This window comes from Petaurus breviceps, unplaced genomic scaffold (assembly GCF_028583685.1).
Source record: "Petaurus breviceps papuanus isolate PSGF00001 unplaced genomic scaffold, PetGlider_PUasm1.0 90977, whole genome shotgun sequence".
In the NCBI taxonomy this organism is placed as follows: Eukaryota; Metazoa; Chordata; class Mammalia; order Diprotodontia; family Petauridae; genus Petaurus; species Petaurus breviceps.
Genome location: NW_027187391.1, coordinates 38,487,038 through 38,502,925, shown reverse-complemented (window position 1 = coordinate 38,502,925; position 15,888 = coordinate 38,487,038). Strand labels below are relative to the sequence as shown.

General features: G+C 35.0%; 1 long non-coding RNA gene across 2 annotated transcripts in view; it reads left to right on the top strand.

The window, feature by feature from the left end:
• LOC138152930 (uncharacterized) overlaps positions 1 to 15,888 on the top strand; it is a 154,917-nt gene that overhangs the window by 41,857 nt on the left and 97,172 nt on the right. Inside the window, exons 2-3 of one of the 2 annotated variants that reach the window (XR_011166250.1) lie at positions 3,802 to 3,859; positions 4,774 to 5,264. The exons of the other annotated variant lie outside the window; for it this stretch is intronic. This is a non-coding gene — a long non-coding RNA (uncharacterized lncRNA). Of the gene's footprint in view, positions 1 to 3,801; positions 3,860 to 4,773; positions 5,265 to 15,888 lie in introns of those variants that run through there. 2 annotated transcript variants of the gene reach the window in all.

The following is a 15,888-nucleotide window of genomic DNA, read 5'->3' as shown; positions in this document are numbered from 1 at the left end:
CTTGGAGGTCCTAATAGGGGCTTTTTTTTTTTAAATTTCTGGGCTATGGAATGGTAGTTCCAGGAATATTTGCTGTTCCTGAAAGCCACCCTGCATTTGATTCTTACCTTTCTCTTTCTAATCACAGGCCATTGTTAATAGGCCTGGTAGTGGCCCTTGTGGTTTGTGGGACGACTTGCCCCCCTCCCCCGAGTTGATCAGGCCTCCTCCTGATCTGCCTCTGCGCACCACTGCTTTCCTGGTCGGCCTCTCTAAAATCAATTCTTGATAAGAAATCGGAGATAAGAGAGGTTAAAATAACAGAGCTAATACATGGTAAATAATAGAATTTAGATTTTAGTTTGGGAAGGTAGAATGAAGGAATTTAGTGTTAATCAAGAGTGAAAATGGTTATAAGTTATACATAGAGTTAACCCCCCTCCTTAATTCTCTCTCTCTCTCTGTCTCTCTCTGTCTCTGTCTCTCTGTCTCTCTGTCTCTCTCTCTCTCTCTCACACACACACACACACACACACACTCACACAAACATATTTATCAAGAGAAAATTACATAATTTTCTCCCAGTTATTTCAGTTGTGTCCAATATTTTGTGAACTCTTTCAGGGTTTTCTTGGCAAAGATTGTGGAGTTGCTTGCTATTTCCTTCTCCAACTCATTTTACAGTGGAGAAAACTGAGGCAAGCAGGGTCACACAGCTAATGTCTGAAGCCATATTTAAATTCAGAATGATGAGTTTTCCTGACTCCAGTCTGGCACTCTGTCCACTGTTCTACCTAAGCTGCTCTTGAGCTGTTCCTCATCACCCAAAAAAACATGTCCACTCAAAAGACAGCACTGCAATAAGAAAATATGTTAATCAAACCATTGGAACTACACAGATTGGGGTTGGATATATAGATTTTAGAGTCATTTATATTAAAATGACAATGAATGAAATTGCAAACTAAAGAATGGGAAGAGAGAAGAGGAGGTGCCATCAAGAACTTTGATGACAATCAAACTTAAATGGTAGTAGGATGAGGATGAAGAATAAAGAAGACCAAAAAGAAGGATAGTTAGAGATACAAGAGAGAGAATCATTATGGAAGAGAAGAATATCTAGGAGGAGAGATGCTCATAATTGTCATAAGCTACAGAAAAAAAATCCAGGAAGCATGAGGACTGAAGAAAAAAAATCAGTAAATAGAGTTGAAGGGATCTTAGGTACTATCAAAGGATTGAGATTAGTGGGCAGAAATAAGAGAAAATATGTCAAAGTCATCAGTGGCATAGGAAAATGTCATAAAATGTGCAACTGGGGACATTATCTAAGGAGTCCCAAAGTAATGCTGTCTCCTCGGTCACAATGTTTTTTAAAAATTGTATTCTAGATAGAAGAAAAAAGAGAAGCAGCTAGGTGGCCCAGTGGATAGAATACTGAACCTGGAGCCAGGAAGACCTGAGTTCAAATCTAGCCTCAGACACTTCCTAACTGTATGATTCTGGGCAATTCACATAACACTGTTTGCCTCAGTTTCCTTATCTTTAAAATAGTTGAAAAAAGAAATGGTAAACTACTCTTTTGGCATCTTTTCCAAGAAATCCCCAAAATGGCAATATGAAGAGTTAGGCATGACTAAAATGACGCAACAGTGGGGAAAGCAAGATTAACAACACAATCCCATAAAATATCAAGGAAGATGAAAACACTTTGAACATCTTTGATTGAGGTTCCCCAGCCTATTAAGATGACATGGGATCTTGTGAGTATGTTGTCTTATATAAAGTTACCATATTTCTACAGAAACTAATCCACTTTTCCCAGAGAGAAATCAATTTTAAAAGGTAATCATTCAGTTGTTCAAATGATTTACAAAAATTCTTCAAGGGTAAATGCTTACTGAGTGTATCAATTTCTTTGATAAAGCCCAGGGTAGTTGTTGCAGGTAATACAAATAGAGAATTCCTTTCATCATATTTAAGCTGTTCCATTGTGAATGGAAAGATAAATGGATTTTCCATGCTTTGCAAGATAATGGCAAAGGCTGCCTGAATGCATAAGCAGTTCCAAAGAACACTTATAGGTGCAACCATTGAGGGGGCAGCTGTTTGAACAGAAGGATATTAGTGTGGTAAACATTCTAAGATGAAAAGAGACCAAATCACTAACCTAATGAATATAAGAAGTGAAAATGCTAGACAGTAGTAAGAGTGGAACAAAGCCCCATCCATTTAATAGAAATATAATTCTTGAGTAATTGTATGGTTGTGAAACATAAAGCATTTTTTACACTTAGGCAAAGTGTGATGAAAATAAGGCATAGTATAAAGCATGCCATAAAAGAATGTTTTCATGAAAAAGAGGATGAACTGATCACATGGTGAGAGTTACAGATAATAGATGAATAGCCTACATCTTCTTTTGGCATCCTCATGGTTAAGAGAAAGTGAGGAAGACCCCAGCACAGAGTTCAATTACCTCCAGTGAATTTATAGAAAGATAGTGATGAATCCACAGGATTTAAAGGCAAAGAGTGTTTTTTCTTTCCTTTATTACATTGGTGGAGGGCATATCCACATTGATGAAATGGCAGATATTTTGGAGTATAAGAAAATAGTAATGTTCTCATATTTTTGCATTCCACCTGAACAAACTCAGAAGTATAAGAGGGAAGTTTTCCTGAACCATCAGTCTGGAAAGAGATGGCAAAGATTGAAAAATAGTGCCCTTGGAGAGGGGAAAGTTTGGAGCCAGCACATATTATTCCTTACTTTCAACCATGAGGAGAAATGGGTATACAGCCAAGACGTGGATATGGTTCTAATAGTTTGTCAGTAGTAGTATTATTAATGGTTTCCAAGTTTTCTCCTTTACTGACACATATTTAATCCACAGAAGTAATATGTGTAAGCAGAAGAATTAGGCTAGACTACTTAACTTCTATAGTAGAAGGATGTATTTTCCTTAATTAATATGGTATTAATTATATGAACATGTATAGGCATAACACAATCTATTTAGTACTGTCACTTTATTGAAACCTAGTTTCCTTGAAGGTAAAACTGAGAGAATTAGAATAAGTAATCTCTAAGATCACAGAATTTTAGAATTATAAAGGTTCTCAGTGGTCAACTAATCCAACCTATACTGAAAAGGTGTCAAGTTGTGTTCAGGGTTTGCCTTCAAATATGAGAAAACTACCACCACCACTTCTCCCCCCAAAGCAAGCTAGTCCATTTTTTGCATAGCTCTCATTGTTAGAAAATTTTTTTTCCTGATATAAAACTGAAATTTCCCTCTTGGTAATTTCCAGTCATTGCTCCTAGTCCTGCCTTTTGTGTGATCCTGGGTGCTATTCTCTTTTCTACCTGGAAGCTCATCAAATATGTAAAAACAGTGAACATGTTACCTGAGTTTCCTCTTCTCCAACAAAGCACCCCCAGTTTCTTCAACTTCTACTTATTTGAGAGGAACTTAAAACCCATCACTATCTTGGTTATCCTTCTCTGAATACTGTCTAGCTTATCAATATATTTCCTCAAAGGTTCATCTTAGTGGCTCAGTGGATAGAGCTTTGGGCCTGGAATGAGAAAGATCTGAGTTCAAATTTGACCTCAAGACACTAGCTGAATGACCCCAGGCAAGTTACTTAAGGACTGTAGGCTTATTTCCTCAATTCTTCAATGGCAATAATGATAGCATCTATCTCCCAGGGTGGTTGTGAGCATTAAATGATGTCATATTTGTATAGTACTTATTACCCTATATAGCTCATAGTAAGTTCCTAATAATAATTGTTCCCTTCACCCTTTCCCTTAAAGTTTTGGAAACAGTATTGAAGATCTGGCCTAGTTCAACATCCAGGAGGAAGATGACAAAGTAAGCAGTAAGTTGCTATAACTCTCCCATATTTACCTCCAAACAACCATAAAATAGCATCCCAAAACAAACCCTGGAACAGCAGAAGAAGCAAAAATATGGGGTGAAAAAGTCTTTTATCACAAGAATTTTTTTTTTCTTTTTGGAGGGGACAGGATTGGTCAATTAGGATTAGGTGACTTGCCCAAGGTCATACAGCTAGTGTGTGTGTGTGTGTGTGTGTGTGTGTGTGCATGCAAAATGTCTGAGGCCGGATCTGAACCCAAGCCCTCCTGACCCCAGGGCCTGTGCTCTACTCATTGCACCACCTAGCCGCCCCATGTCTCAAGATATTTTGAAGATCAACAAGAAACATCTGTCTCACTTGGGTGAAAGTAGAACCCAGTCCAGGACGGGAAGCATCCCACCAAGCCAGCAGCAAACCCCACCTTAGCAAACCAGTGAGAGATCCTGAGCCCCAGTGTGGTGGAGCAGGCAAACACTAACACCAGGACCCCCAACTTGCCTCAGCATAGCCAGGGGAACAGGCAGACCCCAGCTACAAGAAATACCATGTGCTCCACTATTGCCTGGGGCAAACAGGCAGCCTTTCATGACCAAACCACCAGGTACTGCAGTTCAGCCTTGGGGAAACAGAGAAACTCCCTACCAGATTCAGAACACACCAGATACAAACTCTAAGACCCCAGATCAGCACCAGGTAAGCTACCAGAACCTTATAGCCTCCAGATGCACCACTCACCCCCCACTCCATATCCCCTCAGCCCAGCACCAGACACAAGGGTCCATTATGACCTCAGGGCAACATTAGTGCAGCAACATGTAAAAAGACAGGTTCTATAGTCATAGGCAGGAGAAGCCTAAGATATTATCTCTTCCATCCTGGAAGTAGAGCTCACTTTTTTTTTTTAAAGGAAAAAGGCCAAAAGATGAGGAAACAACAACAGCAGCAGCAGCAACAGCAAAAGATTCTGACTATAGAAAGGTATTATTGGTGACAGGGAAGATCAAGACATAAATTCAAGACACCAATGTCAAAACATCAATGGACAAAACCCCCAAGAAAAATGGGTAGTGGTCTGAAGTTCAGAAAGAACTCATGGAAGGGCTCAAAAAGGAGATTAAAAATCTTCTAAAAGGAGTGGAAGAAATTTGAGGAAAGAAATGAGAGTGATACAAGAGAATTATAAAAAAAAAGAAGTCAATAGCTTGGAAAAAGAAAACAACTGCTTTAAAAGTAGCATTGGTCAAATGGAAAATGATATTAAAAAATCCACTGAAGAAAACAACTCCCTAGAAAGTACAATTGGCCAAATTGAAAAGTAAATATAAGAGCTAACTACAGAAAACAACTTCTTAAAAATTAGAATTGGGCAAGTGGAAACTTATTACTCTATGAGACATTAAGAATCAACCAAATTCAGAAAAATGAAAAAAAATAGAAGAAAATGTAAAATACCTCATTGGGAAAAGAACTGACCTAGAAAATAGGTCCAGGAGAGATAATGTCAGAATCATTGGACGATGTAAAATCCATAACCAACAGGACGACTTGGATAGCATCCTTTAAGAAACTATCAAGGAAAACTTCACTGATATCCTGGAACTAGACGGCAAAATAGGCATTGAAGAATCCATCGATCACCTCAGGAAAGAGATCTCAAAATAAAAACTCCAAGTAACATTATTACCAAATTATAGAGCTGTAAGTTCAAGGAGAAAATATTGTGAATGGCTATAAAGGGATGATTCAAATATTGGGGAGCCACAATCAGGATTACAAAGTAATATCAATACTAAACATATATGCATCTACTGGTATACCATTCAAATTCTTAAAAAAACTTAAGTAAGTTTTAGGTTCATGACCAAACAAAAGATAAAGAGTATTATGAAAAGAAAATGAGATAATTTGTATTATATTAAATGAAAAAGCTTTAGCACAAACAAAACCAATGCAACCAAGATTAGAAGGAAAACAGAAATCTGGGAACAAACAGTCTTTATAGTGAGTGTCCCTGACAAAGGCTTCATTTCTCAAATATACAGAGAGCTGAGTCAAATTTATAAGAATACAAGCCATTCCCTAATTCCCAATTATTAAATGTTCAAAGGATATGAATAGGCAGTTTTCAGATGAAGAAATCAAAGCTATCTACAGGCACATGAAGAAGAACTCTAAATTATGTTTCATTAGCGAAATACAAATTAAAACAACTTTGAGGTACCACATCATACCTATTAGATTGACCAACATGACAAACAGTGAAAATGATAAATGTTGGAGAGGATATGGGAAACTTTGGACACTAATATATTGTTAGTGGAATTGAGAACTGATCCAACCATTCTGGAGAGCAGATTATGAAACTATGTCCAAAGGGCAACCAAACTATGTATGCCCTTTGATCCAACAATACCACTGCTAGGTCTGTATCCGAAAGACATGATAGAAAAAGGAGAAGGACCTACATGTGCAAAAATATTTACAGTAGCCCTTTTCATAGTGGTAAAATATTAGAAGTGCAGGTGATGCCCATCAATTGGGGAATGGCTTAATAAGCTGTGATATATGAATGTAATGGAATAGTAATTATCCAGTAAGACATGATGAACAGGCAGATTTAAGAAAAAACATATGAAGACATGTATGAAGTGAAATGAGCAGAATAAGGAAAGCATTGTATATAGTATCAGCAGCTTTGTGTGGTAATTCTATGAATGACACAACTTTTCTCAGCAACACAATAATCTAAGACAAGTACAAAGGACTCAAGAAGAAAAATGCTATTCACAAGCAGATAAATAACTGATTAACTTTGAATGCATATCAAAACACACCTTTTTACTTTACTCTCTTTTGTGTTTTTTAATCCTTTTATCTGTTTCTTCTTTCACAACTATGACTAATATGAAAATGTTTCACATGATAGTACATGTATAACCTATATCAGATTGTCTACCATTTTAGAAAGAAGGGAAGGGAAGGCAGAGGGGGAGAAAAATTTAGAACTCAAAATAATGTAAAAATGAATGCTAATAATTATCTTGACATACAATTGGGGGAAAACCTATTAAAATATAATAATATTGAAGTCTAAAATTATGTTGGTAAACTATTTTATTTTAGGTATTATTAAATATTTTTAATTCAATATATTATTTTAATAATGTATCTTAAATATAATTTTCCCCAGGATAATTGTTTAAATATCTGGTAGCTTTCTAATCATTTAAGAAGGAAAACTGGCTACATTAATAATATTCAGGTTATATGTAATGAGGTATAGAGAAACCATTCTTAAAATTGAACTGCTAATGTTAAATTTTCATTCAAGGCTAACATTCATAGTTCAAATTCACACCTGCAAGAATAAGTTAGAATACCTCCTAGAAGCATTTGACATGACTTTACAAACTATTACAAAATTGAGAGGGTTTTTGTTTTTCATTTTAAATTCCTGTTCCAAAAAGAGAGGAAAATGTCTTATGCAAAATCCTTCATCAAGTAGAATGTCTTGAAACATAAAAGGCCCTGTTTGTCACATGATGGAGTCAGAGAAACAAGAATTTAAAGTGAGTGATTGGCAGAATGATTAATGAACTTGCATCTTGCCTTGGGGCATGCTATAGAGAAAAGCATATTTAGCTTACCGTATATGTAGCCAGGGCTCTATTGATTTCATTTGTCAGAACTAGACCCTGGGAAAATTAAAGGAATCTGTGTCTTTTTAGGGGCCCTGGGCTCTGCTGCAACCAGCTTGAAAACATACCTTCCCTGAGGCACTTGCTTGCAATTGCTGCAAGACAGATCTGATATATTCTAAGCAAAACAGAAATGCATTTCCTAAAAGCTAGAAAAAATTCAAGATGGAAAACGTAATTTCATGATTTGGGGTGTTTTCTGGTAGATAATTTTGGAAGACTGGAGGTAGAGCAAAATGATACCCTAAGGTTTGGTTTCTGTTCCCATTTTTTAAACTTAAAACAAAAAAAGAAATACAATTATTTTTGCCCTTTCTCTTTACTTCCCACTAAACTCTGAAAAAAATATCCTTTCCACTTCCAAATGGAATGCTTTCTTGTAACAAAGAAAATTTAAGATAAAAATTCAGTAAAGTGACCACATCTTTAAAAACAGGCAACATTTTGTCCTTATTGTCCTCTCCCTTAACTGACAGAAAGGAGGTACTGAATGTTTTCTTTTTTTTCTGAGACTACAATTATGCTTTTTTTTTAAGCAGGGCAGAGTTTTTTTTTCTTTTTAATGATCTATCCATTTACAGTATTGTAACCATTCTGCATGTTAATCTTTGGTTCTGTTTAATCTACAAGAATTTTTCTGTATTTATCAAAGATTTCATATTTGTCATTTTCTACTGCACAAAAAAAGTTCTATTACATTTATTTACTATCTTTTTATTCAGCCATTGTTGAATCAATGGTTCACCCATTTTTATTTCAGTTCTTTTCTACTAAAAAGTTTTATTATAAGCATTGGAGTATATATTGAACAATCCTCTCAGTCTTAGATTTCCTTGGGACATATGCTAAATCTATCATTCAAACGTACTACAAGTCTGGCAGTCCTGTAGGCACTAGGAATAAAAAGACATTATTTTCCCCTGAAGTTCTTGTCAAACTATTTTTTTCTCCAAGATTTTTGTTTTAAAACTCATAGAAAACTAGATTGTTGAGTTCAATTTTACCTGACATCTTTATCCAGGCTGTTTCATTGATCGTTAAAATTGATCATTAAAATATTTTTTTAAAAATTTAAAATATTTTATTAAAATTTAATTGATCATTAAAATATCAAAAAATATTTTATTTTTGATTTGTGTTGAATAGTTTCCATGATTATTACTTATAGTATAATTGGATGTCCTATTTATTACATTTCCATCCCAAGATTCAATAACTTTGGTTTCTTCCAATGAATTTGGTTATTTTCTTTCTAGCACTAGAGAGTGTTCCCTTGAAAGTTTGAGGCATCACTAAAGTATAAAGTAATTTCATTAGTATCATGATGTTTATCATATTTTTGTGTGGCCTAGGAAAGAGCATGGTATGGTACTCCCATTAAATGTTACTCTTTCTTTTTGTAAGAATTTGTAATTTTTTTCTATATAGTTATTGACTATGGCTTTGAAGATAGAGTTGCATGTATTTTATGAATTTTGTTTTTATATTAAATGAGACTTCAATTTCTATTACTTCCTTCTGGGACTTATTGCTAGTTAAAATTGCTGTTCATTTTGTGGATTCATATTGTACCATGCTACTTAAGTAAAGTTACTAATTGTGTTAGTATCTTCACTTATTCTCCAGGAATTTCTTTACAAACTATCATATTATGAGGTCATTGTGCTGGGGCAGCTCTATGGTACAATGGATAGGGCACTGGGCCAGGAGTTAGGAAGACCTGAATTTTAATCTGGCCTTAGACTATTACTAGCTGTGAGACCCTGTACACTTAACTACAATTTCTTTATGGGGATAACATAAGCATCTATCTTCTACAGGTGTTATGAGAATAAAATAATAAGTAATAAAATTGTAATAAAATAATAATTGTAAAGAGATTATCTCAGTGCATTTCACTTAGTAGGCATTATATAAATGTAAATGGTAATTGTTATTGGGGCTATTGGGGTGTTCAGGGAGGACTAGAACCTTTGGTGTGAGGGGTTGCTAACCTCTTTTCAGCACTCCTCATTTCCCTTTGGTGTCCACCTTTTACTTAACTGTCACCTGTGACTCCAAGAAGCTGTAATGCGTGTATCTGCCACACCTTGATAAAGCCCGATGGTTGAATCCAGGATGAGGGTACCTGCTGTACCTCAAAAATGTTGCTGAATTATTGGGAAGTTACCCCAAGCATGTGAAGACTTCCCCTAGTGGAATGGGCGGATGAGAAGAATTTGTTCCAATAGCCAAGAAGGCAGATGAAACAGGTGATGGGGAACACTTAGAGACCGGTCAGGTGTCAAAGACACCAAAATTACCCACTGAATCCTAGACCATGCCCAGTCATCCTGACTTTTGCCTTGCTATTAGACTTCAATGACTCTGGAAAAGAGTGAAACTGACAGCTTCATGTAATTTTTCTTCACTTAAATCTTATTTCATGGGAGTCATGACATCACCCCATAATATCTTTGGTCCTCTTCAAAAACAAAAGACAAACAACAACAATTATTATTATAGTTTTTCTCCTTGTTCTTCATGTTCATAATCTTTAATTTAATTCTCATATTATTGTTATCATTAATGTTTTAAAAACTAGGTCAAAGAACATCAGGTAAAGAAGGCAACTTTATTATACTTTTGTATCTGTTGATAAAGCTACATTCATATTTTTTCATCGTATGTAATATTGTCTGGGTTTGGAAATACACTTGCTAAAATGATTTTTCTGGAGAACTCACACATGGCAAGCATTCACATGGTGGTCAGAAAAAGCAATACAAGGACTTTCATTGTCTCCCATTAGAACTTTGGAATTGATTGTGTGACTTTGGAGATATACAGGCACAGGACCACCCAGCTTGGTGTGCTCTCATCAGAGAAGGTGCTGTCCTCTAGAAGTATAGCAGAATTGAAATAGCTTAAAAGAAACATAAGATGCACAAATTTAGAGAATACACCCAAAATGTTCACATGGACTATTTGTGCGCAACCTATGGTAGAGCATTCTGAGCTTCTACTGGTCTGATCAGTCACAGTAGGACACACTGTAACTTGATTCTAACATAGTGATGTCATTTTAGTAATCTTTGAGAATGAAGAGCAGCAACCAACCATTGTGTGTTGGCCATTGTTCTAAATGGTTGGAGAAATGCAGAAAAGGGATGAGAAACATCCCCTTCCAATTAAAAACAACCTGAATAGCTTATTTGTTCTTTTCTGCTTATTTGTCATTTTTGAAAGTATATGTAATCATCTTGGAGATTTTCATAGAATTTATATATGGAATGAAACATATCACCTAGATAAACTCCTTATTTTACCATAAACTCAGGCCCAGGAATGGGCATTAGCTTTTACTTATACAATTCCATTTTTTAAAGAATTGTTTTCTCAAGTGAGCTTTTTCACCTTTTTTCCCTTTGGCCAGTCCTACCTCTTAAGGAATTATTTGTATCAGCAAATTTTTGTACCTCTTTTTACATTTGGCCAATTCTTTTTTATAAGGTCTTATTTTCTTCATTATTTTTGTGCTCTTTTTTAAAATGTTAATTGTCTACTTAAATTTTCTTCCTTTGCTCTTCCCCAAATCTCCTCTCTTTTAGATATCTTTTATTTTTGTTGAAGGCACCTTTATGTTTCCACTTTCCTAGGTTTTTAATGAGCATTATCCTCAAGTCCTCATTCCCCTTCACCTATTGTATCCAATCAGTTGCAAAATTTTGCTATTTGTATCTTCTTTATATCTCTAACATCTATTTTTTTTCTCTCATTCTCTCATACTCATTCATCTACCATTTCAATTCAAGTTCTAATAACCTCTCACCTATTTTCCTTGATTCAAGTCTCTTACCACTCAAATCCATTTTATACTATTGCCCAAGTAATCTTCCTTAAACACAGATCTATGGACCTCTTTCCCTTCGTCAATCAACTCCAGTACCTTCTTATTGCCTCTGAAATAACATAAAAAAGTAAGACTGACATGATTCTCGACTTCATACTGTTTAGCTGTTAAAACACTCCACAGCCTGGTTTCAAACTATCTTTCTTGTCTCCTTAGGTATCACACCTATCCTCCTACCCCTTTTCCTACACCCCAACATCTAGCAAAATTTTCTTTCTTTCTGCTCCCCACACAAGGTACTCCATCTCCCATCTCTGTCCTTTTATATACTTTCTCACATCCTTAGAAAATACCTTAAAAAATTCCCTTTCTTTTAAGACATAGCTCAGACATTTTTTTCTGCATGAAACTTTTCCTGATTCCCCAAATGCTAGAGCTTTGCCTCCCAAATTAACATATATATATATATACTTTATATATATTTGAAACTTTTTGTGTGAGCTATTTATATTTTATATGCACTTAGTATCTCTTCCATTAGAATGTGAGATCCTTGTGTGTAGAAATCATTTTAGTCTTTGTACTGGCATCTCTGCTATCTAGAATAAGGCAGGTAGGTGGCCTGGAGAATAGAGAGTACTGGATTGATAATCAAGAAGACCTGAGCTCAAATCAGATCTTAGGTACTTAATAGCTATCAACCTCTGGCAAGTCACCCAACCTCTGTTTTCCTTTTCTTTTCTTCAATTAGGAAAGGGGAACAATATATTACCTCACATGCTTCTTTTGAGAATCAAATAAGATAATATTTGTAAAACCTTAGCACAGTGCGTTGCATGTAGTAGGTGCTTAATACATTTTTAAGGGGCAGCTAGGTGACTCAATGAATAAAACACTGGGCTCAGAATGAGGAAATCTCATGTTCTTGAGTTGAAATCCAATATCACATATCATAATGCCAAAATGATATTCACAGTGCCTACAGCAGCTATAAATATGCTGGTGTAATTCTGAATCACAAAATATAAGACTCTCTACATGGAAGAGCCAAAACATTTATTCAAACACCAGAGAGCCCCATTCATCATAGCAACAAAGAAATATATACACAATAACAATGTAGAGGGCATCGACATCTCCAAGCCTTCCCCCTGCTAGGGCCTTCCCACAAATGGACACTCACAGTTCCCTGCCTGTTTCCTCTCCCTCAATTTTAACTGCTCTCAGCAACTTCCTCTGGGCTCTGTTCCACCCCTTCCTGGTCCACCCCTTCCTGGTCCATCTGTTCAGCAAGCTTCTCCCACCACAGACTCATGTAACTCAGGCTTCCATGTGACTCAAGCAGATCACAGAGGCATATAAATGGATGGGAAATATCTTCCCATTAAGCAAAAATACATTAACAATGCAGATACTTATTAGCTGTGTGATCCTGAACATCATTTTATGCTGTTCAACCAAGTTTCCTTTTCTGTAAAAGGAATTGTAGAAGGGGCGGGCAGGTGGCTCAGCAAGTAAGATGGCTCCAGTGTCGGGATGACCTGGAGATCAAATCCTGGGTTCAGATACTCAGCACCACACCCAGAAATAACTGGCCGTGTAACCTTGAGCAAGTTACTTAACCCCAATTGCTTTAAAAAAAATTTAAAAAGGAGTTGTAGAAGGAAATGAAAAACCATGACAGTATCTTTTTTTGCACTTAATAGTATTTTATTTTTCCAATTACATATAACAATAGAGTTTATCATTCCTTGTTTATAAGACATTGAGTTCCAATTTTTTTCTCACTTCCTACCTCCCTCCCATCCTCAATATGGCAAGCAATGTGATATTGTCTATACATGTACAATGATGTTAAACAAATTTCCACATAAGTCATGTTGTGAAAGGAGAATCAGAACAAAAGGGAAAACCACGAGAAACAAAAAACAAAACAAAAAAAGGGAAAATAGTACACTTTGATCTTCATACTCCATAGTATTTTTTCTTCTGGATGTGGTTAGCATTTTCTATCACAAGTGTTTTGGAATTGCCTCAAATCATTGTATTGCTGAGAAGAGCTATATCTATCATAGTTAATCATCACACAATGTTGCTATTGCTGTGTACAATATTCTTCTGGTTCTGCTCACTTCACTTAGCAGCAGTTTATGTAAGACCCAAGGTTTATTTTCTGAAATCCTCCTTCCCATCATTTTTTATAGCACAATAGTATTCTATTACATTCATATACCATAACATGTTCAGTCATTCACCAGTTGTTCAGCATCACCTCAATTTCAAATTCTTTGCTGCCCCCAAAATAACTGTTATAAATATTTTTGCACATGTGGGTCCTTTTTGTATAATCTCTTTGAGATACAGACCTAGTAATGGTATTTTTGGACCAATGGTCATGTCCAGTTTTATAGCTCTTTGGACAGAGTTCCAAGTTGCTCTTCAGAATGGATGCATCAAATCACAACTCCACCAACAATGCTTTAGTGTTCCAATTTTCTCACATCTTATTCTAATATTAATCATCATTCTTTTCTGTTTATTAGCCAATCTTATAGGTGTGATGTGGTACCTCAGAATTGTCTTAATTTGCATATCTCTACTCAATAATGATTTGGAGCCCTTTTGATTATTATTATATGATTTTTTTCATATGATTATAGATAACTTTAACTTCTTCTGAAATCTGTGTGTTTATATACTTTGACCATTTGTCAAATAGGAATGACTTGGATTCTAATAAATTTGACTCAGTTCCCTATACATTTGAGAAATTAGGCCTCTACCAGAAACACTGACACTAAAAAAGTATTTCCCAGCTTTCTACTTTCCTTCTAATCTCGGTTGCATTGATTTTGTTTGTGTAAAATCTTTTTAATTTAATGTAATCAAAATAATGCCTTTTACATTTCATAGTGTTCTCTATGTCTTCTTTGGTCATAAATTGTCCCTTCTCCATAGATCTGACAGGTGAACTAATCCTTGCCCTCCTAATGTGCTTATGGTATCATCTCGTATGTCTAAATAATGTACCCATTTTGACTTTATTGATATAGGGTGTGAGATGTTTGCCTATGTCTAGCTTCTGTCATTCTATTTTCCAGTTTTCCCAGCAATTTTTGTCAAATAATGAGTTCTTATTCCTGAAACTGGAGTTTATCAAACAGTAGTTTACTATAGTCATTGACTACTGCTTCTTGTGATTGCCACTTCATAAAATCATTTGAGATATCATTTGGCTAAGCCACATTCCTTTGCATTTTATTTTTCATTAATGCTCTTAATATTCTTGACCATTTGTTCTTCCAGATGAATTTTGTTATTTTTATTCCAGCTCCACAAAATAATTTTTGCTAAGTTTGATTAGTACTGAATGACACTGAATAAATAAATTAATGCAGGGAAAGTGTTATTGCCCATGAGCAATTGATATTTTTCAGATTGTTTACATCTGATTTTATTTGTGTAAAAAGTGTTTTGTAATTGTGTTTATCTAGTTCCTGGGTTTGTTTCAGCAGGTATACTCCCAAATATTTTACATTGTCTATAGTTATTTTAAATGGAATTTCTCTTTCTATCTCTTACTGCTGGGCTTTATTACTAATATATAGAACTGATGATGATTTATGTGGGTTTATTTTATATTCTGCAACTTTGCTACAATTGTTAATTGTTTCAAGTAGTTTTTTAATTGATTCTTCAGGATTCTGTAAGTATACCATCATATCATATGCAGAGTGATAGTTTCCTTATTCCCTATTCTATTTATTTCAATTTCTTTTTCTTCTCTTATTACTAATGATAACATTGTTAGTACCATATTAATAATAGTAGTGATAATGGGTATCCTTGATTCACCCCTAATCTTATTTAGAATGCTTTTAGCTTATCCCCATTACAGATAATGCCCTTTATTAAATATAATTTTATTTTATAGTGATCTGAAAAGGATGCATCTTATATTTCTGCCTTTCTATATTTGATTGTGAGGATTTTATGCTATTAGACATGGTCAATTTTTGTGTAGGAGCCATGTACCACTGAGAAAAAGGTACATATAAATTTTTTTTTCTATCCCAAATTAGTATTCTCTAGAGGTCTATCATATCTAACTTTTCTAAAATTCTATTTACCTACTTAACTTCTTTCTTGTTTACTTTATGGTTAGATTTATCTAGTGCTGATAGGGAAGGTTGAGGTCTCCTGCTAATAAAGTTTTGCTATCTATTTCTTCCTGTAATTCACTTATCTTCTCTAAGACTTTGGATGTTATAGCACTTGGTGCATGTATGTTTAGTATTGATATTACTTCACTGTTTATGGTATCTTTTAGCAAGATACAGTTTCTCCCTTATCTCTTTTAATTAGATTTATTTTTATTTTTGCTTTGTCTGATATTAGGATTGCTACCACTGTTTTTTTTTAATTCAAGTAAATCCTTATATATTTTATTCTTGCTTTTTACATTTTCTCTGTGTTTATCTCTCTGATTCAA